The following is a 27,465-nucleotide window of genomic DNA, read 5'->3' as shown; positions in this document are numbered from 1 at the left end:
TGATTTTTAAGCCTGGTGCCGATAAAAAGAAAGAAATTAGCCTTAGATCGGGCAAGCCGTTTGACGGGGGAAAATGAGACCCCCTAGGCCATCTAGGTGGTCGCTGGATGCTGTGCAGACATCAGCAGCTGTTCATTTCATGCCCTCACGTCTCCTCGTTAGTATAGTGGTCAGTATCCGGGGTTCAAATCCCCGACGGGGAGGTTAAACCTTTTCTGGATTTTTTTTAGTTCTTGACAAATATTCTTGAAGATTAGGTTGAGTCAAGTAGGGAATGGGTGCCAGGAACTGACTCTTTCAGAAAAAAGCACCGGCAACGCTAGTCATCGTACAATATTTGTGCACAATTGCTTACATTAGGCGGCCGGTCCGCTTTATTGAGTCCCCCTCAGCACCATTTAGTGCTCCTGTTGTCTGCGAAGTCCAAATTGTAACCCTGAATCAGTTCCTCTTCTGACCCTTTGTATCATGTTACATGACGAGTAATGATCACCTGTTAGCTTTATCCCTAATTATAACTCTCACTCTTTCCCTGCATCTAACCCTAGCTCTAATCCCATCATTAACCTTGGTCCGGGCACACGCGTGAACCCTTACTCTCATCTCAGCCTCTCCTGGTGATACATCACACCTGGGATCGTTTGCTCCCTGTGGGCTGTGGGAAATTTGCTACCAGCACGCCCTGGAAGTGGGGCTCATTCCGCTGCAACGGGAGGTCTTCCCAGGACGCGTCACAGCTCAACGCAAGAGCTCCTGGGTTTCGAAGGCTCTTGCAGCAAGCCTTCACAAAGCAGCAGGGAGCGCCGTTCCAGATGGGAAACTTGAGGCTGGATGTCCAGAAAAGCAAGACGTCAGAAGCAAAACCTTTTTCCTGCAGGGTGTGGCATACCATCCGCTTGCTCATTGCGACAGAGGTGGCACTAATGAAGGAAGAGGTCAACGTTACGTTCTTCTTTAAAATGCAAGGCCAGGAAAAGTGGCAGCGGTGGGATTTGAACCCACGCCTCCGAAGAGACTGGAGCCTTAATCCAGCGCCTTAGACCGCTCGGCCACGCTACCTTCCTGCTAGCCGCCGAAAGCGGAACTTGACCCGTTGCCCGGCCCGCTTTAGTGCTTTGCCTTTTCTCCTTGGAAAGTCTGGAGACAGGCAGTGGAAGGGCAGGCAAACTGTCAGGTGCGCAGAGGAGGGGAGACCATGAGGCAAGGTGGGAGATGGGGGCAAGAAGTGAGAAAAAAACGAATCGCAAGCTGGGGCAGGTTTCGGAAAGTGAAGCCGAAAAGGGGCTTAGCATGCAGCCCAGGGGTTTCTTTGACTGTCCTAAGCCCACAGGGACTTTGCCGTCCTCAGCTCATGAGACTTGAGATGGGTAGCTTGATTTGCTGAGGAAAGGCGGGATGACAGGTTCAACTCTGGAGTCAAACATAGCCCGGAACGATCACCTTAAACTGAGTTTTAAGCCTGGTGCCGATAAAAAGAAAGAAATTAGCCTTAGATCGGGCAAGCCGTTTGACGGGGGAAAATGAGACCCCCTAGGCCATCTAGGTGGTCGCTGGATGCTGTGCAGACATCAGCAGCTGTTCATTTCATGCCCTCACGTCTCCTCGTTAGTATAGTGGTCAGTATCCCCGCCTGTCACGCGGGAGACCATTCCCCGACGGGGAGGTTAAACCTTTTCTGGATTTTTTTTAGTTCTTGACAAATATTCTTGAAGATTAGGTTGAGTCAAGTAGGGAATGGGTGCCAGGAACTGACTCTTTCAGAAAAAAGCACCGGCAACGCTAGTCATCGTACAATATTTGTGCACAATTGCTTACATTAGGCGGCCGGTCCGCTTTATTGAGTCCCCCTCAGCACCATTTAGTGCTCCTGTTGTCTGCGAAGTCCAAATTGTAACCCTGAATCAGTTCCTCTTGTGACCCTTTGTATCATGTTACATGACGAGTAATGATCACCTGTTAGCTTTATCCCTAATTATAACTCTCACTCTTTCCCTGCATCTAACCCTAGCTCTAATCCCATCATTAACCTTGGTCCGGGCACACGCGTGAACCCTTACTCTCATCTCAGCCTCTCCTGGTGATACATCACACCTGGGATCGTTTGCTCCCTGTGGGCTGTGGGAAATTTGCTACCAGCACGCCCTGGAAGTGGGGCTCATTCCGCTGCAACGGGAGGTCTTCCCAGGACGCGTCACAGCTCAACGCAAGAGCTCCTGGGTTTCGAAGGCTCTTGCAGCAAGCCTTCACAAAGCAGCAGGGAGCGCCGTTCCAGATGGGAAACTTGAGACTGGATGTCCAGAAAAGCAAGACGTCAGAAGCGAAACCTTTTTCCTGCAGGGTGTGGCATACCATCCGCTTGCTCATTGCGACAGAGGTGGCACTAATGAAGGAAGAGGTCAACGTTACGTTCTTCTTTAAAATGCAAGGCCAGGAAAAGTGGCAGTGGTGGGATTTGAACCCACGCCTCCGAAGAGACTGGAGCCTTAATCCAGCGCCTTAGACCGCTCGGCCACGCTACCTTCCTGCTAGCCGCCGAAAGCGGAACTTGACCCGTTGCCCGGCCCGCTTTAGTGCTTTGCCTTTTCTCCTTGGAAAGTCTGGAGACAGGCAGTGGAAGGGCAGGCAAACTGTCAGGTGCGCAGAGGAGGGGAGACCATGAGGCAAGGTGGGAGATGGGGGCAAGAAGTGAGAAAAAAACGAATCGCAAGCTGGGGCAGGTTTCGGAAAGTGAAGCCGAAAAGGGGCTTAGCATGCAGCCCAGGGGTTTCTTTGACTGTCCTAAGCCCACAGGGACTTTGCCGTCCTCAGCTCATGAGACTTGAGATGGGTAGCTTGATTTGCTGAGGAAAGGCGGGATGACAGGTTCAACTCTGGAGTCAAACATAGCCCGGAACGATCACCTTAAACTGAGTTTTAAGCCTGGTGCCGATAAAAAGAAAGAAATTAGCCTTAGATCGGGCAAGCCGTTTGACGGGGGAAAATGAGACCCCCTAGGCCATCTAGGTGGTCGCTGGATGCTGTGCAGACATCAGCAGCTGTTCATTTCGTGCCCTCACGTCTCCTCGTTAGTATAGTGGTCAGTATCCCCGCCTGTCACGCGGGAGACCCGACGGGGAGGTTAAACCTTTTCTGGATTTTTTTTAGTTCTTGACAAATATTCTTGAAGATTAGGTTGAGTCAAGTAGGGAATGGGTGCCAGGAACTGACTCTTTCAGAAAAAAGCACCGGCAACGCTAGTCATCGTACAATATTTGTGCACAATTGCTTACATTAGGCGGCCGGTCCGCTTTATTGAGTCCCCCTCAGCACCATTTAGTGCTCCTGTTGTCTGCGAAGTCCAAATTGTAACCCTGAATCAGTTCCTCTTCTGACCATTTGTATCATGTTACATGACGAGTAATGATCACCTGTTAGCTTTATCCCTAATTATAACTCTCACTCTTTCCCTGCATCTAACCCTAGCTCTAATCCCATCATTAACCTTGGTCCGGGCACACGCGTGAACCCTTACTCTCATCTCAGCCTCTCCTGGTGATACATCACACCTGGGATCGTTTGCTCCCTGTGGGCTGTGGGAAATTTGCTACCAGCACGCCCTGGAAGTGGGGCTCATTCCGCTGCAACGGGAGGTCTTCCCAGGACGCGTCACAGCTCAACGCAAGAGCTCCTGGGTTTCGAAGGCTCTTGCAGCAAGCCTTCACAAAGCAGCAGGGAGCGCCGTTCCAGATGGGAAACTTGAGACTGGATGTCCAGAAAAGCAAGACGTCAGAAGCGAAACCTTTTTCCTGCAGGGTGTGGCATACCATCCGCTTGCTCATTGCGACAGAGGTGGCACTAATGAAGGAAGAAGTCAACGTTACGTTCTTCTTTAAAATGCAAGGCCAGGAAAAGTGGCAGCGGTGGGATTTGAACCTACGCCTCCGAAGAGACTGGAGCCTTAATCCAGCGCCTTAGACCGCTCGGCCACGCTACCTTCCTGCTAGCTGCCGAAAGCGGAACTTGACCCGTTGCCCGGCCCGCTTTAGTGCTTTGCCTTTTCTCCTTGGAAAGTCTGGAGACAGGCAGTGGAAGGGCAGGCAAACTGTCAGGTGCGCAGAGGAGGGGAGACCATGAGGCAAGGTGGGAGATGGGGGCAAGAAGTGAGAAAAAAACGAATCGCAAGCTGGGGCAGGTTTCGGAAAGTGAAGCCGAAAAGGAGCTTAGCATGCAGCCCAGGGGTTTCTTTGACTGTCCTAAGCCCACAGGGACTTTGCCGTCCTCAGCTCATGAGACTTGAGATGGGTAGCTTGATTTGCTGAGGAAAGGCGGGATGACAGGTTCAACTCTGGAGTCAAACATAGCCCGGAACGATCACCTTAAACTGAGTTTTAAGCCTGGTGCCGATAAAAAGAAAGAAATTAGCCTTAGATCGGGCAAGCCGTTTGACGGGGGAAAATGAGACCCCCTAGGCCATCTAGGTGGTCGCTGGATGCTGTGCAGACATCAGCAGCTGTTCATTTCATGCCCTCACGTCTCCTCGTTAGTATAGTGGTCAGTAACCCCGCCTGTCAGGGAGACCGGGGTTCAATTCCCCGACGGGGAGGTTAAACCTTTTCTGGATTTTTTTTAGTTCTTGACAAATATTCTTGAAGATTAGGTTGAGTCAAGTAGGGAATGGGTGCCAGGAACTGACTCTTTCAGAAAAAAGCACCGGCAACGCTAGTCATCGTACAATATTTGTGCACAATTGCTTACATTAGGCGGCCGGTCCGCTTTATTGAGTCCCCCTCAGCACCATTTAGTGCTCCTGTTGTCTGCGAAGTCCAAATTGTAACCCTGAATCAGTTCCTCTTCTGACCCTTTGTATCATGTTACATGACGAGTAATGATCACCTGTTAGCTTTATCCCTAATTATAACTCTCACTCTTTCCCTGCATCTAACCCTAGCTCTAATCCCATCATTAACCTTGGTCCGGGCACACGCGTGAACCCTTACTCTCATCTCAGCCTCTCCTGGTGATACATCACACCTGGGATCGTTTGCTCCCTGTGGGCTGTGGGAAATTTGCTACCAGCACGCCCTGGAAGTGGGGCTCATTCCGCTGCAACGGGAGGTCTTCCCAGGACGCATCACAGCTCAACGCAAGAGCTCCTGGGTTTCGAAGGCTCTTGCAGCAAGCCTTCACAAAGCAGCAGGGAGCGCCGTTCCAGATGGGAAACTTGAGACTGGATGTCCAGAAAAGCAAGACGTCAGAAGCGAAACCTTTTTCCTGCAGGGTGTGGCATACCATCCGCTTGCTCATTGCGACAGAGGTGGCACTAATGAAGGAAGAGGTCAACGTTACGTTCTTCTTTAAAATGCAAGGCCAGGAAAAGTGGCAGCGGTGGGATTTGAACCTACGCCTCCGAAGAGACTGGAGCCTTAATCCAGCGCCTTAGACCGCTCGGCCACGCTACCTTCCTGCTAGCCGCCGAAAGCGGAACTTGACCCGTTGCCCGGCCCGCTTTAGTGCTTTGCCTTTTCTCCTTGGAAAGTCTGGAGACAGGCAGTGGAAGGGCAGGCAAACTGTCAGGTGCGCAGAGGAGGGGAGACCATGAGGCAAGGTGGGAGATGGGGGCAAGAAGTGAGAAAAAAACGAATCGCAAGCTGGGGCAGGTTTCGGAAAGTGAAGCCGAAAAGGGGCTTAGCATGCAGCCCAGGGGTTTCTTTGACTGTCCTAAGCCCACAGGGACTTTGCCGTCCTCAGCTCATGAGACTTGAGATGGGTAGCTTGATTTGCTGAGGAAAGGCGGGATGACAGGTTCAACTCTGGAGTCAAACATAGCCCGGAACGATCACCTTAAACTGAGTTTTAAGCCTGGTGCCGATAAAAAGAAAGAAATTAGCCTTAGATCGGGCAAGCCGTTTGACGGGGGAAAATGAGACCCCCTAGGCCATCTAGGTGGTCGCTGGATGCTGTGCAGACATCAGCAGCTGTTCATTTCATGCCCTCACGTCTCCTCGTTAGTATAGTGGTCAGTATCCCCGCCTGTCACGCGGGAGACCGGGAGGTTAAACCTTTTCTGGATTTTTTTTAGTTCTTGACAAATATTCTTGAAGATTAGGTTGAGTCAAGTAGGGAATGGGTGCCAGGAACTGACTCTTTCAGAAAAAAGCACCGGCAACGCTAGTCATCGTACAATATTTGTGCACAATTGCTTACATTAGGCGGCCGGTCCGCTTTATTGAGTCCCCCTCAGCACCATTTAGTGCTCCTGTTGTCTGTGAAGTCCAAATTGTAACCCTGAATCAGTTCCTCTTGTGACCCTTTGTATCATGTTACATGACGAGTAATGATCACCTGTTAGCTTTATCCCTAATTATAACTCTCACTCTTTCCCTGCATCTAACCCTAGCTCTAATCCCATCATTAACCTTGGTCCGGGCACACGCGTGAACCCTTACTCTCATCTCAGCCTCTCCTGGTGATACATCACACCTGGGATCGTTTGCTCCCTGTGGGCTGTGGGAAATTTGCTACCAGCACGCCCTGGAAGTGGGGCTCATTCCGCTGCAACGGGAGGTCTTCCCAGGACGCGTCACAGCTCAACGCAAGAGCTCCTGGGTTTCGAAGGCTCTTGCAGCAAGCCTTCACAAAGCAGCAGGGAGCACCGTTCCAGATGGGAAACTTGAGACTGGATGTCCAGAAAAGCAAGACGTCAGAAGCGAAACCTTTTTCCTGCAGGGTGTGGCATACCATCCGCTTGCTCATTGCGACAGAGGTGGCACTAATGAAGGAAGAGGTCAACGTTACGTTCTTCTTTAAAATGCAAGGCCAGGAAAAGTGGCAGTGGTGGGATTTGAACCCACGTCTCTGAAGAGACTGGAGCCTTAATCCAGCGCCTTAGACCGCTCGGCCACGCTACCTTCCTGCTATCCGCCGAAAGCGGAACTTGACCCGTTGCCCGGCCCGCTTTAGTGCTTTGCCTTTTCTCCTTGGAAAGTCTGGAGACAGGCAGTGGAAGGGCAGGCAAACTGTCAGGTGCGCAGAGGAGGGGAGACCATGAGGCAAGGTGGGAGATGGGGGCAAGAAGTGAGAAAAAAACGAATCGCAAGCTGGGGCAGGTTTCGGAAAGTGAAGCCGAAAAGGGGCTTAGCATGCAGCCCAGGGGTTTCTTTGACTGTCCTAAGCCCACAGGGACTTTGCCGTCCTCAGCTCATGAGACTTGAGATGGGTAGCTTGATTTGCTGAGGAAAGGCGGGATGACAGGTTCAACTCTGGAGTCAAACATAGCCCTGAACGATCACCTTAAACTGATTTTTAAGCCTGGTGCCGATAAAAAGAAAGAAATTAGCCTTAGATCGGGCAAGCCGTTTGACGGGGGAAAATGAGACCCCCTAGGCCATCTAGGTGGTCGCTGGATGCTGTGCAGACATCAGCAGCTGTTCATTTCATGCCCTCACGTCTCCTCGTTAGTATAGTGGTCAGTATCCGGGGTTCAATTCCCCGACGGGGAGGTTAAACCTTTTCTGGATTTTTTTTAGTTCTTGACAAATATTCTTGAAGATTAGGTTGAGTCAAGTAGGGAATGGGTGCCAGGAACTGACTCTTTCAGAAAAAAGCACCGGCAACGCTAGTCATCGTACAATATTTGTGCACAATTGCTTACATTAGGCGGCCGGTCCGCTTTATTGAGTCCCCCTCAGCACCATTTAGTGCTCCTGTTGTCTGCGAAGTCCAAATTGTAACCCTGAATCAGTTCCTCTTCTGACCCTTTGTATCATGTTACATGACGAGTAATGATCACCTGTTAGCTTTATCCCTAATTATAACTCTCACTCTTTCCCTGCATCTAACCCTAGCTCTAATCCCATCATTAACCTTGGTCCGGGCACACGCGTGAACCCTTACTCTCATCTCAGCCTCTCCTGGTGATACATCACACCTGGGATCGTTTGCTCCCTGTGGGCTGTGGGAAATTTGCTACCAGCACGCCCTGGAAGTGGGGCTCATTCCGCTGCAACGGGAGGTCTTCCCAGGACGCGTCACAGCTCAACGCAAGAGCTCCTGGGTTTCGAAGGCTCTTGCAGCAAGCCTTCACAAAGCAGCAGGGAGCGCCGTTCCAGATGGGAAACTTGAGGCTGGATGTCCAGAAAAGCAAGACGTCAGAAGCGAAACCTTTTTCCTGCAGGGTGTGGCATACCATCCGCTTGCTCATTGCGACAGAGGTGGCACTAATGAAGGAAGAGGTCAACGTTACGTTCTTCTTTAAAATGCAAGGCCAGGAAAAGTGGCAGCGGTGGGATTTGAACCCACGCCTCCGAAGAGACTGGAGCCTTAATCCAGCGCCTTAGACCGCTCGGCCACGCTACCTTCCTGCTAGCCGCCGAAAGCGGAACTTGACCCGTTTCCCGGCCCGCTTTAGTGCTTTGCCTTTTCTCCTTGGAAAGTCTGGAGACAGGCAGTGGAAGGGCAGGCAAACTGTCAGGTGCGCAGAGGAGGGGAGACCATGAGGCAAGGTGGGAGATGGGGGCAAGAAGTGAGAAAAAAACGAATCGCAAGCTGGGGCAGGTTTCGGAAAGTGAAGCCGAAAAGGGGCTTAGCATGCAGCCCAGGGGTTTCTTTGACTGTCCTAAGCCCACAGGGACTTTGCCGTCCTCAGCTCATGAGACTTGAGATGGGTAGCTTGATTTGCTGAGGAAAGGCGGGATGACAGGTTCAACTCTGGAGTCAAACATAGCCCGGAACGATCACCTTAAACTGAGTTTTAAGCCTGGTGCCGATAAAAAGAAAGAAATTAGCCTTAGATCGGGCAAGCCGTTTGACGGGGGAAAATGAGACCCCCTAGGCCATCTAGGTGGTCGCTGGATGCTGTGCAGACATCAGCAGCTGTTCATTTCATGCCCTCACGTGTCCTCGTTAGTATAGTGGTCAGTATCCCCGCCTGTCACGCGGGAGACCATTCCCCGACGGGGAGGTTAAACCTTTTCTGGATTTTTTTTAGTTCTTGACAAATATTCTTGAAGATTAGGTTGAGTCAAGTAGGGAATGGGTGCCAGGAACTGACTCTTTCAGAAAAAAGCACCGGCAACGCTAGTCATCGTACAATATTTGTGCACAATTGCTTACATTAGGCGGCCGGTCCGCTTTATTGAGTCCCCCTCAGCACCATTTAGTGCTCCTGTTGTCTGCGAAGTCCAAATTGTAACCCTGAATCAGTTCCTCTTGTGACCCTTTGTATCATGTTACATGACGAGTAATGATCACCTGTTAGCTTTATCCCTAATTATAACTCTCACTCTTTCCCTGCATCTAACCCTAGCTCTAATCCCATCATTAACCTTGGTCCGGGCACACGCGTGAACCCTTACTCTCATCTCAGCCTCTCCTGGTGATACATCACACCTGGGATCGTTTGCTCCCTGTGGGCTGTGGGAAATTTGCTACCAGCACGCCCTGGAAGTGGGGCTCATTCCGCTGCAACGGGAGGTCTTCCCAGGACGCGTCACAGCTCAACGCAAGAGCTCCTGGGTTTCGAAGGCTCTTGCAGCAAGCCTTCACAAAGCAGCAGGGAGCGCCGTTCCAGATGGGAAACTTGAGACTGGATGTCCAGAAAAGCAAGACGTCAGAAGCGAAACCTTTTTCCTGCAGGGTGTGGCATACCATCCGCTTGCTCATTGCGACAGAGGTGGCACTAATGAAGGAAGAGGTCAACGTTACGTTCTTCTTTAAAATGCAAGGCCAGGAAAAGTGGCAGTGGTGGGATTTGAACCCACGCCTCCGAAGAGACTGGAGCCTTAATCCAGCGCCTTAGACCGCTCGGCCACGCTACCTTCCTGCTAGCCGCCGAAAGCGGAACTTGACCCGTTGCCCGGCCCGCTTTAGTGCTTTGCCTTTTCTCCTTGGAAAGTCTGGAGACAGGCAGTGGAAGGGCAGGCAAACTGTCAGGTGCGCAGAGGAGGGGAGACCATGAGGCAAGGTGGGAGATGGGGGCAAGAAGTGAGAAAAAAACGAATCGCAAGCTGGGGCAGGTTTCGGAAAGTGAAGCCGAAAAGGGGCTTAGCATGCAGCCCAGGGGTTTCTTTGACTGTCCTAAGCCCACAGGGACTTTGCCGTCCTCAGCTCATGAGACTTGAGATGGGTAGCTTGATTTGCTGAGGAAAGGCGGGATGACAGGTTCAACTCTGGAGTCAAACATAGCCCGGAACGATCACCTTAAACTGAGTTTTAAGCCTGGTGCCGATAAAAAGAAAGAAATTAGCCTTAGATCGGGCAAGCCGGTTGACGGGGGAAAATGAGACCCCCTAGGCCATCTAGGTGGTCGCTGGATGCTGTGCAGACATCAGCAGCTGTTCATTTCGTGCCCTCACGTCTCCTCGTTAGTATAGTGGTCAGTATCCCCGCCTGTCACGCGGGAGACCCGACGGGGAGGTTAAACCTTTTCTGGATTTTTTTTAGTTCTTGACAAATATTCTTGAAGATTAGGTTGAGTCAAGTAGGGAATGGGTGCCAGGAACTGACTCTTTCAGAAAAAAGCACCGGCAACGCTAGTCATCGTACAAAATTTGTGCACAATTGCTTACATTAGGCGGCCGGTCCGCTTTATTGAGTCCCCCTCAGCACCATTTAGTGCTCCTGTTGTCTGCGAAGTCCAAATTGTAACCCTGAATCAGTTCCTCTTCTGACCCTTTGTATCATGTTACATGACGAGTAATGATCACCTGTTAGCTTTATCCCTAATTATAACTCTCACTCTTTCCCTGCATCTAACCCTAGCTCTAATCCCATCATTAACCTTGGTCCGGGCACACGCGTGAACCCTTACTCTCATCTCAGCCTCTCCTGGTGATACATCACACCTGGGATCGTTTGCTCCCTGTGGGCTGTGGGAAATTTGCTACCAGCACGCCCTGGAAGTGGGGCTCATTCCGCTGCAACGGGAGGTCTTCCCAGGACGCGTCACAGCTCAACGCAAGAGCTCCTGGGTTTCGAAGGCTCTTGCAGCAAGCCTTCACAAAGCAGCAGGGAGCGCCGTTCCAGATGGGAAACTTGAGACTGGATGTCCAGAAAAGCAAGACGTCAGAAGCGAAACCTTTTTCCTGCAGGGTGTGGCATACCATCCGCTTGCTCATTGCGACAGAGGTGGCACTAATGAAGGAAGAAGTCAACGTTACGTTCTTCTTTAAAATGCAAGGCCAGGAAAAGTGGCAGCGGTGGGATTTGAACCTACGCCTCCGAAGAGACTGGAGCCTTAATCCAGCGCCTTAGACCGCTCGGCCACGCTACCTTCCTGCTAGCCGCCGAAAGCGGAACTTGACCCGTTGCCCGGCCCGCTTTAGTGCTTTGCCTTTTCTCCTTGGAAAGTCTGGAGACAGGCAGTGGAAGGGCAGGCAAACTGTCAGGTGCGCAGAGGAGGGGAGACCATGAGGCAAGGTGGGAGATGGGGGCAAGAAGTGAGAAAAAAACGAATCGCAAGCTGGGGCAGGTTTCGGAAAGTGAAGCCGAAAAGGGGCTTAGCATGCAGCCCAGGGGTTTCTTTGACTGTCCTAAGCCCACAGGGACTTTGCCGTCCTCAGCTCATGAGACTTGAGATGGGTAGCTTGATTTGCTGAGGAAAGGCGGGATGACAGGTTCAACTCTGGAGTCAAACATAGCCCGGAACGATCACCTTAAACTGAGTTTTAAGCCTGGTGCCGATAAAAAGAAAGAAATTAGCCTTAGATCGGGCAAGCCGTTTGACGGGGGAAAATGAGACCCCCTAGGCCATCTAGGTGGTCGCTGGATGCTGTGCAGACATCAGCAGCTGTTCATTTCATGCCCTCACGTCTCCTCGTTAGTATAGTGGTCAGTATCCCCGCCTGTCAGGAAGACCGGGGTTGAATTCCCCGACGGGGAGGTTAAACCTTTTCTGGATTTTTTTTAGTTCTTGACAAATATTCTTGAAGATTAGGTTGAGTCAAGTAGGGAATGGGTGCCAGGAACTGACTCTTTCAGAAAAAAGCACCGGCAACGCTAGTCATCGTACAATATTTGTGCACAATTGCTTACATTAGGCTGCCGGTCCGCTTTATTGAGTCCCCCTCAGCACCATTTAGTGCTCCTGTTGTCTGCGAAGTCCAAATTGTAACCCTGAATCAGTTCCTCTTCTGACCCTTTGTATCATGTTACATGACGAGTAATGATCACCTGTTAGCTTTATCCCTAATTATAACTCTCACTCTTTCCCTGCATCTAACCCTAGCTCTAATCCCATCATTAACCTTGGTCCGGGCACACGCGTGAACCCTTACTCTCATCTCAGCCTCTCCTGGTGATACATCACACCTGGGATCGTTTGCTCCCTGTGGGCTGTGGGAAATTTGCTACCAGCACGCCCTGGAAGTGGGGCTCATTCCGCTGCAACGGGAGGTCTTCCCAGGACGCGTCACAGCTCAACGCAAGAGCTCCTGGGTTTCGAAGGCTCTTGCAGCAAGCCTTCACAAAGCAGCAGGGAGCGCCGTTCCAGATGGGAAACTTGAGGCTGGATGTCCAGAAAAGCAAGACGTCAGAAGCGAAACCTTTTTCCTGCAGGGTGTGGCATACCATCCGCTTGCTCATTGCGACAGAGGTGGCACTAATGAAGGAAGAGGTCAACGTTACGTTCTTCTTTAAAATGCAAGGCCAGGAAAAGTGGCAGCGGTGGGATTTGAACCCACGCCTCCGAAGAGACTGGAGCCTTAATCCAGCGCCTTAGACCGCTCGGCCACGCTACCTTCCTGCTAGCTGCCGAAAGCGGAACTTGACCCGTTTCCCGGCCCGCTTTAGTGCTTTGCCTTTTCTCCTTGGAAAGTCTGGAGACAGGCAGTGGAAGGGCAGGCAAACTGTCAGGTGCGCAGAGGAGGGGAGACCATGAGGCAAGGTGGGAGATGGGGGCAAGAAGTGAGAAAAAAACGAATCGCAAGCTGGGGCAGGTTTCGGAAAGTGAAGCCGAAAAGGGGCTTAGCATGCAGCCCAGGGGTTTCTTTGACTGTCCTAAGCCCACAGGGACTTTGCCGTCCTCAGCTCATGAGACTTGAGATGGGTAGCTTGATTTGCTGAGGAAAGGCGGGATGACAGGTTCAACTCTGGAGTCAAACATAGCCCGGAACGATCACCTTAAACTGAGTTTTAAGCCTGGTGCCGATAAAAAGAAAGAAATTAGCCTTAGATCGGGCAAGCCGTTTGACGGGGGAAAATGAGACCCCCTAGGCCATCTAGGTGGTCGCTGGATGCTGTGCAGACATCAGCAGCTGTTCATTTCATGCCCTCACGTGTCCTCGTTAGTATAGTGGTCAGTATCCCCGCCTGTCACGCGGGAGACCATTCCCCGACGGGGAGGTTAAACCTTTTCTGGATTTTTTTTAGTTCTTGACAAATATTCTTGAAGATTAGGTTGAGTCAAGTAGGGAATGGGTGCCAGGAACTGACTCTTTCAGAAAAAAGCACCGGCAACGCTAGTCATCGTACAATATTTGTGCACAATTGCTTACATTAGGCGGCCGGTCCGCTTTATTGAGTCCCCCTCAGCACCATTTAGTGCTCCTGTTGTCTGCGAAGTCCAAATTGTAACCCTGAATCAGTTCCTCTTGTGACCCTTTGTATCATGTTACATGACGAGTAATGATCACCTGTTAGCTTTATCCCTAATTATAACTCTCACTCTTTCCCTGCATCTAACCCTAGCTCTAATCCCATCATTAACCTTGGTCCGGGCACACGCGTGAACCCTTACTCTCATCTCAGCCTCTCCTGGTGATACATCACACCTGGGATCGTTTGCTCCCTGTGGGCTGTGGGAAATTTGCTACCAGCACGCCCTGGAAGTGGGGCTCATTCCGCTGCAACGGGAGGTCTTCCCAGGACGCGTCACAGCTCAACGCAAGAGCTCCTGGGTTTCGAAGGCTCTTGCAGCAAGCCTTCACAAAGCAGCAGGGAGCGCCGTTCCAGATGGGAAACTTGAGACTGGATGTCCAGAAAAGCAAGACGTCAGAAGCGAAACCTTTTTCCTGCAGGGTGTGGCATACCATCCGCTTGCTCATTGCGACAGAGGTGGCACTAATGAAGGAAGAGGTCAACGTTACGTTCTTCTTTAAAATGCAAGGCCAGGAAAAGTGGCAGTGGTGGGATTTGAACCCACGCCTCCGAAGAGACTGGAGCCTTAATCCAGCGCCTTAGACCGCTCGGCCACGCTACCTTCCTGCTAGCCGCCGAGAGCGGAACTTGACCCGTTGCCCGGCCCGCTTTAGTGCTTTGCCTTTTCTCCTTGGAAAGTCTGGAGACAGGCAGTGGAAGGGCAGGCAAACTGTCAGGTGCGCAGAGGAGGGGAGACCATGAGGCAAGGTGGGAGATGGGGGCAAGAAGTGAGAAAAAAACGAATCGCAAGCTGGGGCAGGTTTCGGAAAGTGAAGCCGAAAAGGGGCTTAGCATGCAGCCCAGGGGTTTCTTTGACTGTCCTAAGCCCACAGGGACTTTGCCGTCCTCAGCTCATGAGACTTGAGATGGGTAGCTTGATTTGCTGAGGAAAGGCGGGATGACAGGTTCAACTCTGGAGTCAAACATAGCCCGGAACGATCACCTTAAACTGAGTTTTAAGCCTGGTGCCGATAAAAAGAAAGAAATTAGCCTTAGATCGGGCAAGCCGTTTGACGGGGGAAAATGAGACCCCCTAGGCCATCTAGGTGGTCGCTGGATGCTGTGCAGACATCAGCAGCTGTTCATTTCGTGCCCTCACGTCTCCTCGTTAATATAGTGGTCAGTATCCCCGCCTGTCACGCGGGAGACCCGACGGGGAGGTTAAACCTTTTCTGGATTTTTTTTAGTTCTTGACAAATATTCTTGAAGATTAGGTTGAGTCAAGTAGGGAATGGGTGCCAGGAACTGACTCTTTCAGAAAAAAGCACCGGCAACGCTAGTCATCGTACAAAATTTGTGCACAATTGCTTACATTAGGCGGCCGGTCCGCTTTATTGAGTCCCCCTCAGCACCATTTAGTGCTCCTGTTGTCTGCGAAGTCCAAATTGTAACCCTGAATCAGTTCCTCTTCTGACCCTTTGTATCATGTTACATGACGAGTAATGATCACCTGTTAGCTTTATCCCTAATTATAACTCTCACTCTTTCCCTGCATCTAACCCTAGCTCTAATCCCATCATTAACCTTGGTCCGGGCACACGCGTGAACCCTTACTCTCATCTCAGCCTCTCCTGGTGATACATCACACCTGGGATCGTTTGCTCCCTGTGGGCTGTGGGAAATTTGCTACCAGCACGCCCTGGAAGTGGGGCTCATTCCGCTGCAACGGGAGGTCTTCCCAGGACGCGTCACAGCTCAACGCAAGAGCTCCTGGGTTTCGAAGGCTCTTGCAGCAAGCCTTCACAAAGCAGCAGGGAGCGCCGTTCCAGATGGGAAACTTGAGACTGGATGTCCAGAAAAGCAAGACGTCAGAAGCGAAACCTTTTTCCTGCAGGGTGTGGCATACCATCCGCTTGCTCATTGCGACAGAGGTGGCACTAATGAAGGAAGAAGTCAACGTTACGTTCTTCTTTAAAATGCAAGGCCAGGAAAAGTGGCAGCGGTGGGATTTGAACCTACGCCTCCGAAGAGACTGGAGCCTTAATCCAGCGCCTTAGACCGCTCGGCCACGCTACCTTCCTGCTAGCCGCCGAAAGCGGAACTTGACCCGTTGCCCGGCCCGCTTTAGTGCTTTGCCTTTTCTCCTTGGAAAGTCTGGAGACAGGCAGTGGAAGGGCAGGCAAACTGTCAGGTGCGCAGAGGAGGGGAGACCATGAGGCAAGGTGGGAGATGGGGGCAAGAAGTGAGAAAAAAACGAATCGCAAGCTGGGGCAGGTTTCGGAAAGTGAAGCCGAAAAGGGGCTTAGCATGCAGCCCAGGGGTTTCTTTGACTGTCCTAAGCCCACAGGGACTTTGCCGTCCTCAGCTCATGAGACTTGAGATGGGTAGCTTGATTTGCTGAGGAAAGGCGGGATGACAGGTTCAACTCTGGAGTCAAACATAGCCCGGAACGATCACCTTAAACTGAGTTTTAAGCCTGGTGCCGATAAAAAGAAAGAAATTAGCCTTAGATCGGGCAAGCCGTTTGACGGGGGAAAATGAGACCCCCTAGGCCATCTAGGTGGTCGCTGGATGCTGTGCAGACATCAGCAGCTGTTCATTTCATGCCCTCACGTCTCCTCGTTAGTATAGTGGTCAGTATCCCCGCCTGTCAGGAAGACCGGGGTTGAATTCCCCGACGGGGAGGTTAAACCTTTTCTGGATTTTTTTTAGTTCTTGACAAATATTCTTGAAGATTAGGTTGAGTCAAGTAGGGAATGGGTGCCAGGAACTGACTCTTTCAGAAAAAAGCACCGGCAACGCTAGTCATCGTACAATATTTGTGCACAATTGCTTACATTAGGCTGCCGGTCCGCTTTATTGAGTCCCCCTCAGCACCATTTAGTGCTCCTGTTGTCTGCGAAGTCCAAATTGTAACCCTGAATCAGTTCCTCTTCTGACCCTTTGTATCATGTTACATGACGAGTAATGATCACCTATTAGCTTTATCCCTAATTATAACTCTCACTCTTTCCCTGCATCTAACCCTAGCTCTAATCCCATCATTAACCTTGGTCCGGGCACACGCGTGAACCCTTACTCTCATCTCAGCCTCTCCTGGTGATACATCACACCTGGGATCGTTTGCTCCCTGTGGGCTGTGGGAAATTTGCTACCAGCACGCCCTGGAAGTGGGGCTCATTCCGCTGCAACGGGAGGTCTTCCCAGGACGCATCACAGCTCAACGCAAGAGCTCCTGGGTTTCGAAGGCTCTTGCAGCAAGCCTTCACAAAGCAGCAGGGAGCGCCGTTCCAGATGGGAAACTTGAGACTGGATGTCCAGAAAAGCAAGACGTCAGAAGCGAAACCTTTTTCCTGCAGGGTGTGGCATACCATCCGCTTGCTCATTGCGACAGAGGTGGCACTAATGAAGGAAGAGGTCAACGTTACGTTCTTCTTTAAAATGCAAGGCCAGGAAAAGTGGCAGCGGTGGGATTTGAACCTACGCCTCCGAAGAGACTGGAGCCTTAATCCAGCGCCTTAGACCGCTCGGCCACGCTACCTTCCTGCTAGCCGCCGAAAGCGGAACTTGACCCGTTGCCCGGCCCGCTTTAGTGCTTTGCCTTTTCTCCTTGGAAAGTCTGGAGACAGGCAGTGGAAGGGCAGGCAAACTGTCAGGTGCGCAGAGGAGGGGAGACCATGAGGCAAGGTGGGAGATGGGGGCAAGAAGTGAGAAAAAAACGAATCGCAAGCTGGGGCAGGTTTCGGAAAGTGAAGCCGAAAAGGGGCTTAGCATGCAGCCCAGGGGTTTCTTTGACTGTCCTAAGCCCACAGGGACTTTGCCGTCCTCAGCTCATGAGACTTGAGATGGGTAGCTTGATTTGCTGAGGAAAGGCGGGATGACAGGTTCAACTCTGGAGTCAAACATAGCCCGGAACGATCACCTTAAACTGAGTTTTAAGCCTGGTGCCGATAAAAAGAAAGAAATTAGCCTTAGATCGGGCAAGCCGTTTGACGGGGGAAAATGAGACCCCCTAGGCCATCTAGGTGGTCGCTGGATGCTGTGCAGACATCAGCAGCTGTTCATTTCGTGCCCTCACGTCTCCTCGTTAGTATAGTGGTCAGTATCCCCGCCTGTCACGCGGGAGACCGGGGTTCGGAGGTTAAACCTTTTCTGGATTTTTTTTAGTTCTTGACAAATATTCTTGAAGATTAGGTTGAGTCAAGTAGGGAATGGGTGCCAGGAACTGACTCTTTAAGAAAAAAGCACCGGCAACGCTAGTCATCGTACAATATTTGTGCACAATTGCTTACATTAGGCGGCCGGTCCGCTTTATTGAGTCCCCCTCAGCACCATTTAGTGCTCCTGTTGTCTGCGAAGTCCAAATTGTAACCCTGAATCAGTTCCTCTTCTGACCCTTTGTATCATGTTACATGACGAGTAATGATCACCTGTTAGCTTTATCCCTAATTATAACTCTCACTCTTTCCCTGCATCTAACCCTAGCTCTAATCCCATCATTAACCTTGGTCCGGGCACACGCGTGAACCCTTACTCTCATCTCAGCCTCTCCTGGTGATACATCACACCTGGGATCGTTTGCTCCCTGTGGGCTGTGGGAAATTTGCTACCAGCACGCCCTGGAAGTGGGGCTCATTCCGCTGCAACGGGAGGTCTTCCCAGGACGTGTCACAGCTCAACGCAAGAGCTCCTGGGTTTCGAAGGCTCTTGCAGCAAGCCTTCACAAAGCAGCAGGGAGCGCCATTCCAGATGGGAAACTTGAGACTGGATGTCCAGAAAAGCAAGACGTCAGAAGCGAAACCTTTTTCCTGCAGGGTGTGGCATACCATCCGCTTGCTCATTGTGACAGAGGTGGCACTAATGAAGGAAGAGGTCAACGTTACGTTCTTCTTTAAAATGCAAGGCCAGGAAAAGTGGCAGCGGTGGGATTTGAACCCACGCCTCCGAAGAGACTGGAGCCTTAATCCAGCGCCTTAGACCGCTTGGCCACGCTACCTTCCTGCTAGCCGCCGAAAGCGGAACTTGACCCGTTGCCCGGCCCGCTTTAGTGCTTTGCCTTTTCTCCTTGGAAAGTCTGGAGACAGGCAGTGGAAGGGCAGACAAACTGTCAGGTGCGCAGAGGAGGGGAGACCATGAGGCAAGGTGGGAGATGGGGGCAAGAAGTGAGAAAAAAACGAATCGCAAGCTAGGGCAGGTTTCGGAAAGTGAAGCCGAAAAGGGGCTTAGCATGCAGCCCAGGGGTTTCTTTGACTGTCCTAAGCCCACAGGGACTTTGCCGTCCTCAGCTCATGAGACTTGAGATGGGTAGCTTGATTTGCTGAGGAAAGGCGGGATGACAGGTTCAACTCTGGAGTCAAACATAGCCCGGAACGATCACCTTAAACTGAGTTTTAAGCCTGGTGCCGATAAAAAGAAAGAAATTAGCCTTAGATCGGGCAAGCCGTTTGACGGGGGAAAATGAGACCCCCTAGGCCATCTAGGTGGTCGCTGGATGCTGTGCAGACATCAGCAGCTGTTCATTTCATGCCCTCACGTCTCCTCGTTAGTATAGTGGTCAGTATCCCCGCCTGTCACGCGGGAGAACCTTTTCTGGATTTTTTTTAGTTCTTGACAAATATTCTTGAAGATTAGGTTGAGTCAAGTAGGGAATGGGTGCCAGGAACTGACTCTTTCAGAAAAAAGCACCGGCAACGCTAGTCATCGTACAATATTTGTGCACAATTGCTTACATTAGGCGGCCGGTCCGCTTTATTGAGTCCCCCTCAGCACCATTTAGTGCTCCTGTTGTCTGCGAAGTCCAAATTGTAACCCTGAATCAGTTCCTCTTGTGACCCTTTGTATCATGTTACATGACGAGTAATGATCACCTGTTAGCTTTATCCCTAATTATAACTCTCACTCTTTCCCTGCATCTAACCCTAGCTCTAATCCCATCATTAACCTTGGTCCGGGCACACGCGTGAACCCTTACTCTCATCTCAGCCTCTCCTGGTGATACATCACACCTGGGATCGTTTGCTCCCTGTGGGCTGTGGGAAATTTGCTACCAGCACGCCCTGGAAGTGGGGCTCATTCCGCTGCAACGGGAGGTCTTCCCAGGACGTGTCACAGCTCAACGCAAGAGCTCCTGGGTTTCGAAGGCTCTTGCAGCAAGCCTTCACAAAGCAGCAGGGAGCGCCGTTCCAGATGGGAAACTTGAGACTGGATGTCCAGAAAAGCAAGACGTCAGAAGCGAAACCTTTTTCCTGCAGGGTGTGGCATACCATCCGCTTGCTCATTGCGACAGAGGTGGCACTAATGAAGGAAGAGGTCAACGTTACGTTCTTCTTTAAAATGCAAGGCCAGGAAAAGTGGCAGCGGTGGGATTTGAACCTACGCCTCCGAAGAGACTGGAGCCTTAATCCAGCGCCTTAGACCGCTCGGCCACGCTACCTTCCTGCTAGCCGCCGAAAGCGGAACTTGACCCGTTGCCCGGCCCGCTTTAGTGCTTTGCCTTTTCTCCTTGGAAAGTCTGGAGACAGGCAGTGGAAGGGCAGGCAAACTGTCAGGTGCGCAGAGGAGGGGAGACCATGAGGCAAGGTGGGAGATGGGGGCAAGAAGTGAGAAAAAAACGAATCGCAAGCTGGGGCAGGTTTCGGAAAGTGAAGCCGAAAAGGGGCTTAGCATGCAGCCCAGGGGTTTCTTTGACTGTCCTAAGCCCACAGGGACTTTGCCGTCCTCAGCTCATGAGACTTGAGATGGGTAGCTTGATTTGCTGAGGAAAGGCGGGATGACAGGTTCAACTCTGGAGTCAAACATAGCCCGGAACGATCACCTTAAACTGAGTTTTAAGCCTGGTGCCGATAAAAAGAAAGAAATTAGCCTTAGATCGGGCAAGCCGTTTGACGGGGGAAAATGAGACCCCCTAGGCCATCTAGGTGGTCGCTGGATGCTGTGCAGACATCAGCAGCTGTTCATTTCATGCCCTCACGTCTCCTCGTTAGTATAGTGGTCAGTATCCCCGCCTGTCACGCGGGAGACCGGGAGGTTAAACCTTTTCTGGATTTTTTTTAGTTCTTGACAAATATTCTTGAAGATTAGGTTGAGTCAAGTAGGGAATGGGTGCCAGGAACTGACTCTTTCAGAAAAAAGCACCGGCAACGCTAGTCATCGTACAATATTTGTGCACAATTGCTTACATTAGGCGGCCGGTCCGCTTTATTGAGTCCCCCTCAGCACCATTTAGTGCTCCTGTTGTCTGCGAAGTCCAAATTGTAACCCTGAATCAGTTCCTCTTGTGACCCTTTGTATCATGTTACATGACGAGTAATGATCACCTGTTAGCTTTATCCCTAATTATAACTCTCACTCTTTCCCTGCATCTAACCCTAGCTCTAATCCCATCATTAACCTTGGTCCGGGCACACGCGTGAACCCTTACTCTCATCTCAGCCTCTCCTGGTGATACATCACACCTGGGATCGTTTGCTCCCTGTGGGCTGTGGGAAATTTGCTACCAGCACGCCCTGGAAGTGGGGCTCATTCCGCTGCAACGGGAGGTCTTCCCAGGACGCGTCACAGCTCAACGCAAGAGCTCCTGGGTTTCGAAGGCTCTTGCAGCAAGCCTTCACAAAGCAGCAGGGAGCGCCGTTCCAGATGGGAAACTTGAGACTGGATGTCCAGAAAAGCAAGACGTCAGAAGCGAAACCTTTTTCCTGCAGGGTGTGGCATACCATCCGCTTGCTCATTGCGACAGAGGTGGCACTAATGAAGGAAGAGGTCAACGTTACGTTCTTCTTTAAAATGCTAGGCCAGGAAAAGTGGCAGTGGTGGGATTTGAACCCACGTCTCTGAAGAGACTGGAGCCTTAATCCAGCGCCTTAGACCGCTTGGCCACGCTACCTTCCTGCTAGCCGCCGAAAGCGGAACTTGACCCGTTGCCCGGCCCGCTTTAGTGCTTTGCCTTTTCTCCTTGGAAAGTCTGGAGACAGGCAGTGGAAGGGCAGGCAAACTGTCAGGTGCGCAGAGGAGGGGAGACCATGAGGCAAGGTGGGAGATGGGGGCAAGAAGTGAGAAAAAAACGAATCGCAAGCTGGGGCAGGTTTCGGAAAGTGAAGCCGAAAAGGGGCTTAGCATGCAGCCCAGGGGTTTCTTTGACTGTCCTAAGCCCACAGGGACTTTGCCGTCCTCAGCTCATGAGACTTGAGATGGGTAGCTTGATTTGCTGAGGAAAGGCGGGATGACAGGTTCAACTCTGGAGTCAAACATAGCCCTGAACGATCACCTTAAACTGATTTTTAAGCCTGGTGCCGATAAAAAGAAAGAAATTAGCCTTAGATCGGGCAAGCCGTTTGACGGGGGAAAATGAGACCCCCTAGGCCATCTAGGTGGTCGCTGGATGCTGTGCAGACATCAGCAGCTGTTCATTTCATGCCCTCACGTCTCCTCGTTAGTATAGTGGTCAGTATCCCCGCCTGTCACGCGGGAGACCTCCCCGACGGGGAGGTTAAACCTTTTCTGGATTTTTTTTAGTTCTTGACAAATATTTTTGAAGATTAGGTTGAGTCAAGTAGGGAATGGGTGCCAGGAACTGACTCTTTCAGAAAAAAGCACCGGCAACGCTAGTCATCGTACAATATTTGTGCACAATTGCTTACATTAGGCGGCCGGTCCGCTTTATTGAGTCCCCCTCAGCACCATTTAGTGCTCCTGTTGTCTGCGAAGTCCAAATTGTAACCCTGAATCAGTTCCTCTTGTGACCCTTTGTATCATGTTACATGACGAGTAATGATCACCTGTTAGCTTTATCCCTAATTATAACTCTCACTCTTTCCCTGCATCTAACCCTAGCTCTAATCCCATCATTAACCTTGGTCCGGGCACACGCGTGAACCCTTACTCTCATCTCAGCCTCTCCTGGTGATACATCACACCTGGGATCGTTTGCTCCCTGTGGGCTGTGGGAAATTTGCTACCAGCACGCCCTGGAAGTGGGGCTCATTCCGCTGCAACGGGAGGTCTTCCCAGGACGCGTCACAGCTCAACGCAAGAGCTCCTGGGTTTCGAAGGCTCTTGCAGCAAGCCTTCACAAAGCAGCAGGGAGCGCCGTTCCAGATGGGAAACTTGAGACTGGATGTCCAGAAAAGCAAGACGTCAGAAGCGAAACCTTTTTCCTGCAGGGTGTGGCATACCATCCGCTTGCTCATTGCGACAGAGGTGGCACTAATGAAGGAAGAGGTCAACGTTACGTTCTTCTTTAAAATGCAAGGCCAGGAAAAGTGGCAGTGGTGGGATTTGAACCCACGCCTCCGAAGAGACTGGAGCCTTAATCCAGCGCCTTAGACCGCTCGGCCACGCTACCTTCCTGCTAGCCGCCGAAAGCGGAACTTGACCCGTTGCCCGGCCCGCTTTAGTGCTTTGCCTTTTCTCCTTGGAAAGTCTGGAGACAGGCAGTGGAAGGGCAGGCAAACTGTCAGGTGCGCAGAGGAGGGGAGACCATGAGGCAAGGTGGGAGATGGGGGCAAGAAGTGAGAAAAAAACGAATCGCAAGCTGGGGCAGGTTTCGGAAAGTGAAGCCGAAAAGGGGCTTAGCATGCAGCCCAGGGGTTTCTTTGACTGTCCTAAGCCCACAGGGACTTTGCCGTCCTCAGCTCATGAGACTTGAGATGGGTAGCTTGATTTGCTGAGGAAAGGCGGGATGACAGGTTCAACTCTGGAGTCAAACATAGCCCGGAACGATCACCTTAAACTGAGTTTTAAGCTTGGTGCCGATAAAAAGAAAGAAATTAGCCTTAGATCGGGCAAGCCGTTTGACGGGGGAAAATGAGACCCCCTAGGCCATCTAGGTGGTCGCTGGATGCTGTGCAGACATCAGCAGCTGTTCATTTCATGCCCTCACGTCTCCTCGTTAGTATAGTGGTCAGTATCCCCGCCTGTCACGCGGGAGACCGACGGGGAGGTTAAACCTTTTCTGGATTTTTTTTAGTTCTTGACAAATATTCTTGAAGATTAGGTTGAGTCAAGTAGGGAATGGGTGCCAGGAACTGACTCTTTCAGAAAAAAGCACCGGCAACGCTAGTCATCGTACAATATTTGTGCACAATTGCTTACATTAGGCGGCCGGTCCGCTTTATTGAGTCCCCCTCAGCACCATTTAGTGCTCCTGTTGTCTGCGAAGTCCAAATTGTAACCCTGAATCAGTTCCTCTTGTGACCCTTTGTATCATGTTACATGACGAGTAATGATCACCTGTTAGCTTTATCCCTAATTATAACTCTCACTCTTTCCCTGCATCTAACCCTAGCTCTAATCCCATCATTAACCTTGGTCCGGGCACACGCGTGAACCCTTACTCTCATCTCAGCCTCTCCTGGTGATACATCACACCTGGGATCGTTTGCTCCCTGTGGGCTGTGGGAAATTTGCTACCAGCACGCCCTGGAAGTGGGGCTCATTCCGCTGCAACGGGAGGTCTTCCCAGGACGCGTCACAGCTCAACGCAAGAGCTCCTGGGTTTCGAAGGCTCTTGCAGCAAGCCTTCACAAAGCAGCAGGGAGCGCCGTTCCAGATGGGAATCTTGAGGCTGGATGTCCAGAAAAGCAAGACGTCAGAAGCGAAACCTTTTTCCTGCAGGGTGTGGCATACCATCCGCTTGCTCATTGCGACAGAGGTGGCACTAATGAAGGAAGAGGTCAACGTTACGTTCTTCTTTAAAATGCAAGGCCAGGAAAAGTGGCAGCGGTGGGATTTGAACCCACGCCTCCGAAGAGACTGGAGCCTTAATCCAGCGCCTTAGACCGCTCGGCCACGCTACCTTCCTGCTAGCCGCCGAAAGCGGAACTTGACCCGTTGCCCGGCCCACTTTAGTGCTTTGCCTTTTCTCCTTGGAAAGTCTGGAGACAGGCAGTGGAAGGGCAGGCAAACTGTCAGGTGCGCAGAGGAGGGGAGACCATGAGGCAAGGTGGGAGATGGGGGCAAGAAGTGAGAAAAAAACGAATCGCAAGCTGGGGCAGGTTTCGGAAAGTGAAGCCGAAAAGGGGCTTAGCATGCAGCCCAGGGGTTTCTTTGACTGTCCTAAGCCCACAGGGACTTTGCCGTCCTCAGCTCATGAGACTTGAGATGGGTAGCTTGATTTGCTGAGGAAAGGCGGGATGACAGGTTCAACTCTGGAGTCAAACATAGCCCGGAACGATCACCTTAAACTGAGTTTTAAGCCTGGTGCCGATAAAAAGAAAGAAATTAGCCTTAGATCGGGCAAGCCGTTTGACGGGGGAAAATGAGACCCCCTAGGCCATCTAGGTGGTCGCTGGATGCTGTGCAGACATCAGCAGCTGTTCATTTCATGCCCTCACGTCTCCTCGTTAGTATAGTGGTCAGTATCCCCGCCTGTCACGCGGGAGACCGGGAGGTTAAACCTGTTCTGGATTTTTTTTAGTTCTTGACAAATATTCTTGAAGATTAGGTTGAGTCAAGTAGGGAATGGGTGCCAGGAACTGACTCTTTCAGAAAAAAGCACCGGCAACGCTAGTCATCGTACAATATTTGTGCACAATTGCTTACATTAGGCGGCCGGTCCGCTTTATTGAGTCCCCCTCAGCACCATTTAGTGCTCCTGTTGTCTGCGAAGTCCAAATTGTAACCCTGAATCAGTTCCTCTTGTGACCCTTTGCATCATGTTACATGACGAGTAATGATCACCTGTTAGCTTTATCCCTAATTATAACTCTCACTCTTTCCCTGCATCTAACCCTAGCTCTAATCCCATCATTAACCTTGGTCCGGGCACACGCGTGAACCCTTACTCTCATCTCAGCCTCTCCTGGTGATACATCACACCTGGGATCGTTTGCTCCCTGTGGGCTGTGGGAAATTTGCTACCAGCACGCCCTGGAAGTGGGGCTCATTCCGCTGCAACGGGAGGTCTTCCCAGGACGCGTCACAGCTCAACGCAAGAGCTCCTGGGTTTCGAAGGCTCTTGCAGCAAGCCTTCACAAAGCAGCAGGGAGCGCCGTTCCAGATGGGAAACTTGAGACTGGATGTCCAGAAAAGCAAGACGTCAGAAGCGAAACCTTTTTCCTGCAGGGTGTGGCATACCATCCGCTTGCTCATTGCGACAGAGGTGGCACTAATGAAGGAAGAGGTCAACGTTACGTTCTTCTTTAAAATGCAAGGCCAGGAAAAGTGGCAGCGGTGGGATTTGAACCCACGCCTCCGAAGAGACTGGAGCCTTAATCCAGCGCCTTAGACCGCTCGGCCACGCTACCTTCCTGCTAGCCGCCGAAAGCGGAACTTGACCCGTTGCCCGGCCCGCTTTAGTGCTTTGCCTTTTCTCCTTGGAAAGTCTGGAGACAGGCAGTGGAAGGGCAGGCAAACTGTCAGGTGCGCAGAGGAGGGGAGACCATGAGGCAAGGTGGGAGATGGGGGCAAGAAGTGAGAACAAAAACGAATCGCAAGCTGGGGCAGGTTTCGGAAAGTGAAGCCGAAAAGGGGCTTAGCATGCAGCCCAGGGGTTTCTTTGACTGTCCTAAGCCCACAGGGACTTTGCCGTCCTCAGCTCATGAGACTTGAGATGGGTAGCTTGATTTGCTGAGGAAAGGCGGGATGACAGGTTCAACTCTGGAGTCAAACATAGCCCGGAACGATCACCTTAAACTGAGTTTTAAGCCTGGTGCCGATAAAAAGAAAGAAATTAGCCTTAGATCGGGCAAGCCGTTTGACGGGGGAAAATGAGACCCCCTAGGCCATCTAGGTGGTCGCTGGATGCTGTGCAGACATCAGCAGCTGTTCATTTCATGCCCTCACGTCTCCTCGTTAGTATAGTGGTCAGTATCCCCGCCTGTCACGCGGGAGACCGGGGAGGTTAAACCTTTTCTGGATTTTTTTTAGTTCTTGACAAATATTCTTGAAGATTAGGTTGAGTCAAGTAGGGAATGGGTGCCAGGAACTGACTCTTTCAGAAAAAAGCACCGGCAACGCTAGTCATCGTACAATATTTGTGCACAATTGCTTACATTAGGCGGCCGGTCCGCTTTATTGAGTCCCCCTCAGCACCATTTAGTGCTCCTGTTGTCTGCGAAGTCCAAATTGTAACCCTGAATCAGTTCCTCTTGTGACCCTTTGTATCATGTTACATGACGAGTAATGATCACCTGTTAGCTTTATCCCTAATTATAACTCTCACTCTTTCCCTGCATCTAACCCTAGCTCTAATCCCATCATTAACCTTGGTCCGGGCACACGCGTGAACCCTTACTCTCATCTCAGCCTCTCCTGGTGATACATCACACCTGGGATCGTTTGCTCCCTTTGGGCTGTGGGAAATTTGCTACCAGCACGCCCTGGAAGTGGGGCTCATTCCGCTGCAACGGGAGGTCTTCCCAGGACGCGTCACAGCTCAACGCAAGAGCTCCTGGGTTTCGAAGGCTCTTGCAGCAAGCCTTCACAAAGCAGCAGGGAGCGCCGTTCCAGATGGGAAACTTGAGACTGGATGTCCAGAAAAGCAAGACGTCAGAAGCGAAACCTTTTTCCTGCAGGGTGTGGCATACCATCCGCTTGCTCATTGCGACAGAGGTGGCACTAATGAAGGAAGAGGTCAACGTTACGTTCTTCTTTAAAATGCAAGGCCAGGAAAAGTGGCAGTGGTGGGATTTGAACCCACGCCTCCGAAGAGACTGGAGCCTTAATCCAGCGCCTTAGACCGCTCGGCCACGCTACCCTCCTGCTAGCCGCCGAAAGCGGAACTTGACCCGTTGCCCGGCCCGCTTTAGTGCTTTGCCTTTTCTCCTTGGAAAGTCTGGAGACAGGCAGTGGAAGGGCAGGCAAACTGTCAGGTGCGCAGAGGAGGGGAGACCATGAGGCAAGGTGGGAGATGGGGGCAAGAAGTGAGAAAAAAACGAATCGCAAGCTGGGGCAGGTTTCGGAAAGTGAAGCCGAAAA

The 27,465-nt window shown here is 51.4% G+C and overlaps 5 non-coding genes across 5 annotated transcripts; all 5 read right to left on the bottom strand.

Moving 5' to 3' along the window:
• Positions 1-977: 977 nt before the first annotated feature.
• TRNAL-AAG (transfer RNA leucine (anticodon AAG)) lies at positions 978-1,059 on the bottom strand. Its single transcript has one exon. It is a non-coding gene; the product is annotated as a tRNA-Leu (tRNA).
• Positions 1,060-8,252: 7,193 nt separating this feature from the next.
• TRNAL-AAG (transfer RNA leucine (anticodon AAG)) lies at positions 8,253-8,334 on the bottom strand. The gene has a single exon. It is a non-coding gene; the product is annotated as a tRNA-Leu (tRNA).
• Positions 8,335-12,631: 4,297 nt separating this feature from the next.
• TRNAL-AAG (transfer RNA leucine (anticodon AAG)) lies at positions 12,632-12,713 on the bottom strand. The gene has a single exon. It is a non-coding gene; the product is annotated as a tRNA-Leu (tRNA).
• Positions 12,714-24,262: 11,549 nt separating this feature from the next.
• On the bottom strand, positions 24,263-24,344 carry TRNAL-AAG (transfer RNA leucine (anticodon AAG)). The gene has a single exon. It is a non-coding gene; the product is annotated as a tRNA-Leu (tRNA).
• A 1,367-nt stretch (positions 24,345-25,711) lies between these two features.
• Positions 25,712-25,793, bottom strand: TRNAL-AAG (transfer RNA leucine (anticodon AAG)). Its single transcript has one exon. It is a non-coding gene; the product is annotated as a tRNA-Leu (tRNA).
• Positions 25,794-27,465: the final 1,672 nt, after the last annotated feature.

This window comes from Ambystoma mexicanum, unplaced genomic scaffold (genome assembly GCF_040938575.1).
Source record: "Ambystoma mexicanum isolate Mex_15411 unplaced genomic scaffold, UKY_AmexF1_1 Mex_scaf89, whole genome shotgun sequence".
Taxonomy (NCBI): Eukaryota; Metazoa; Chordata; class Amphibia; order Caudata; family Ambystomatidae; genus Ambystoma; species Ambystoma mexicanum.
This window is presented reverse-complemented; position numbering and strand designations above follow the sequence as displayed.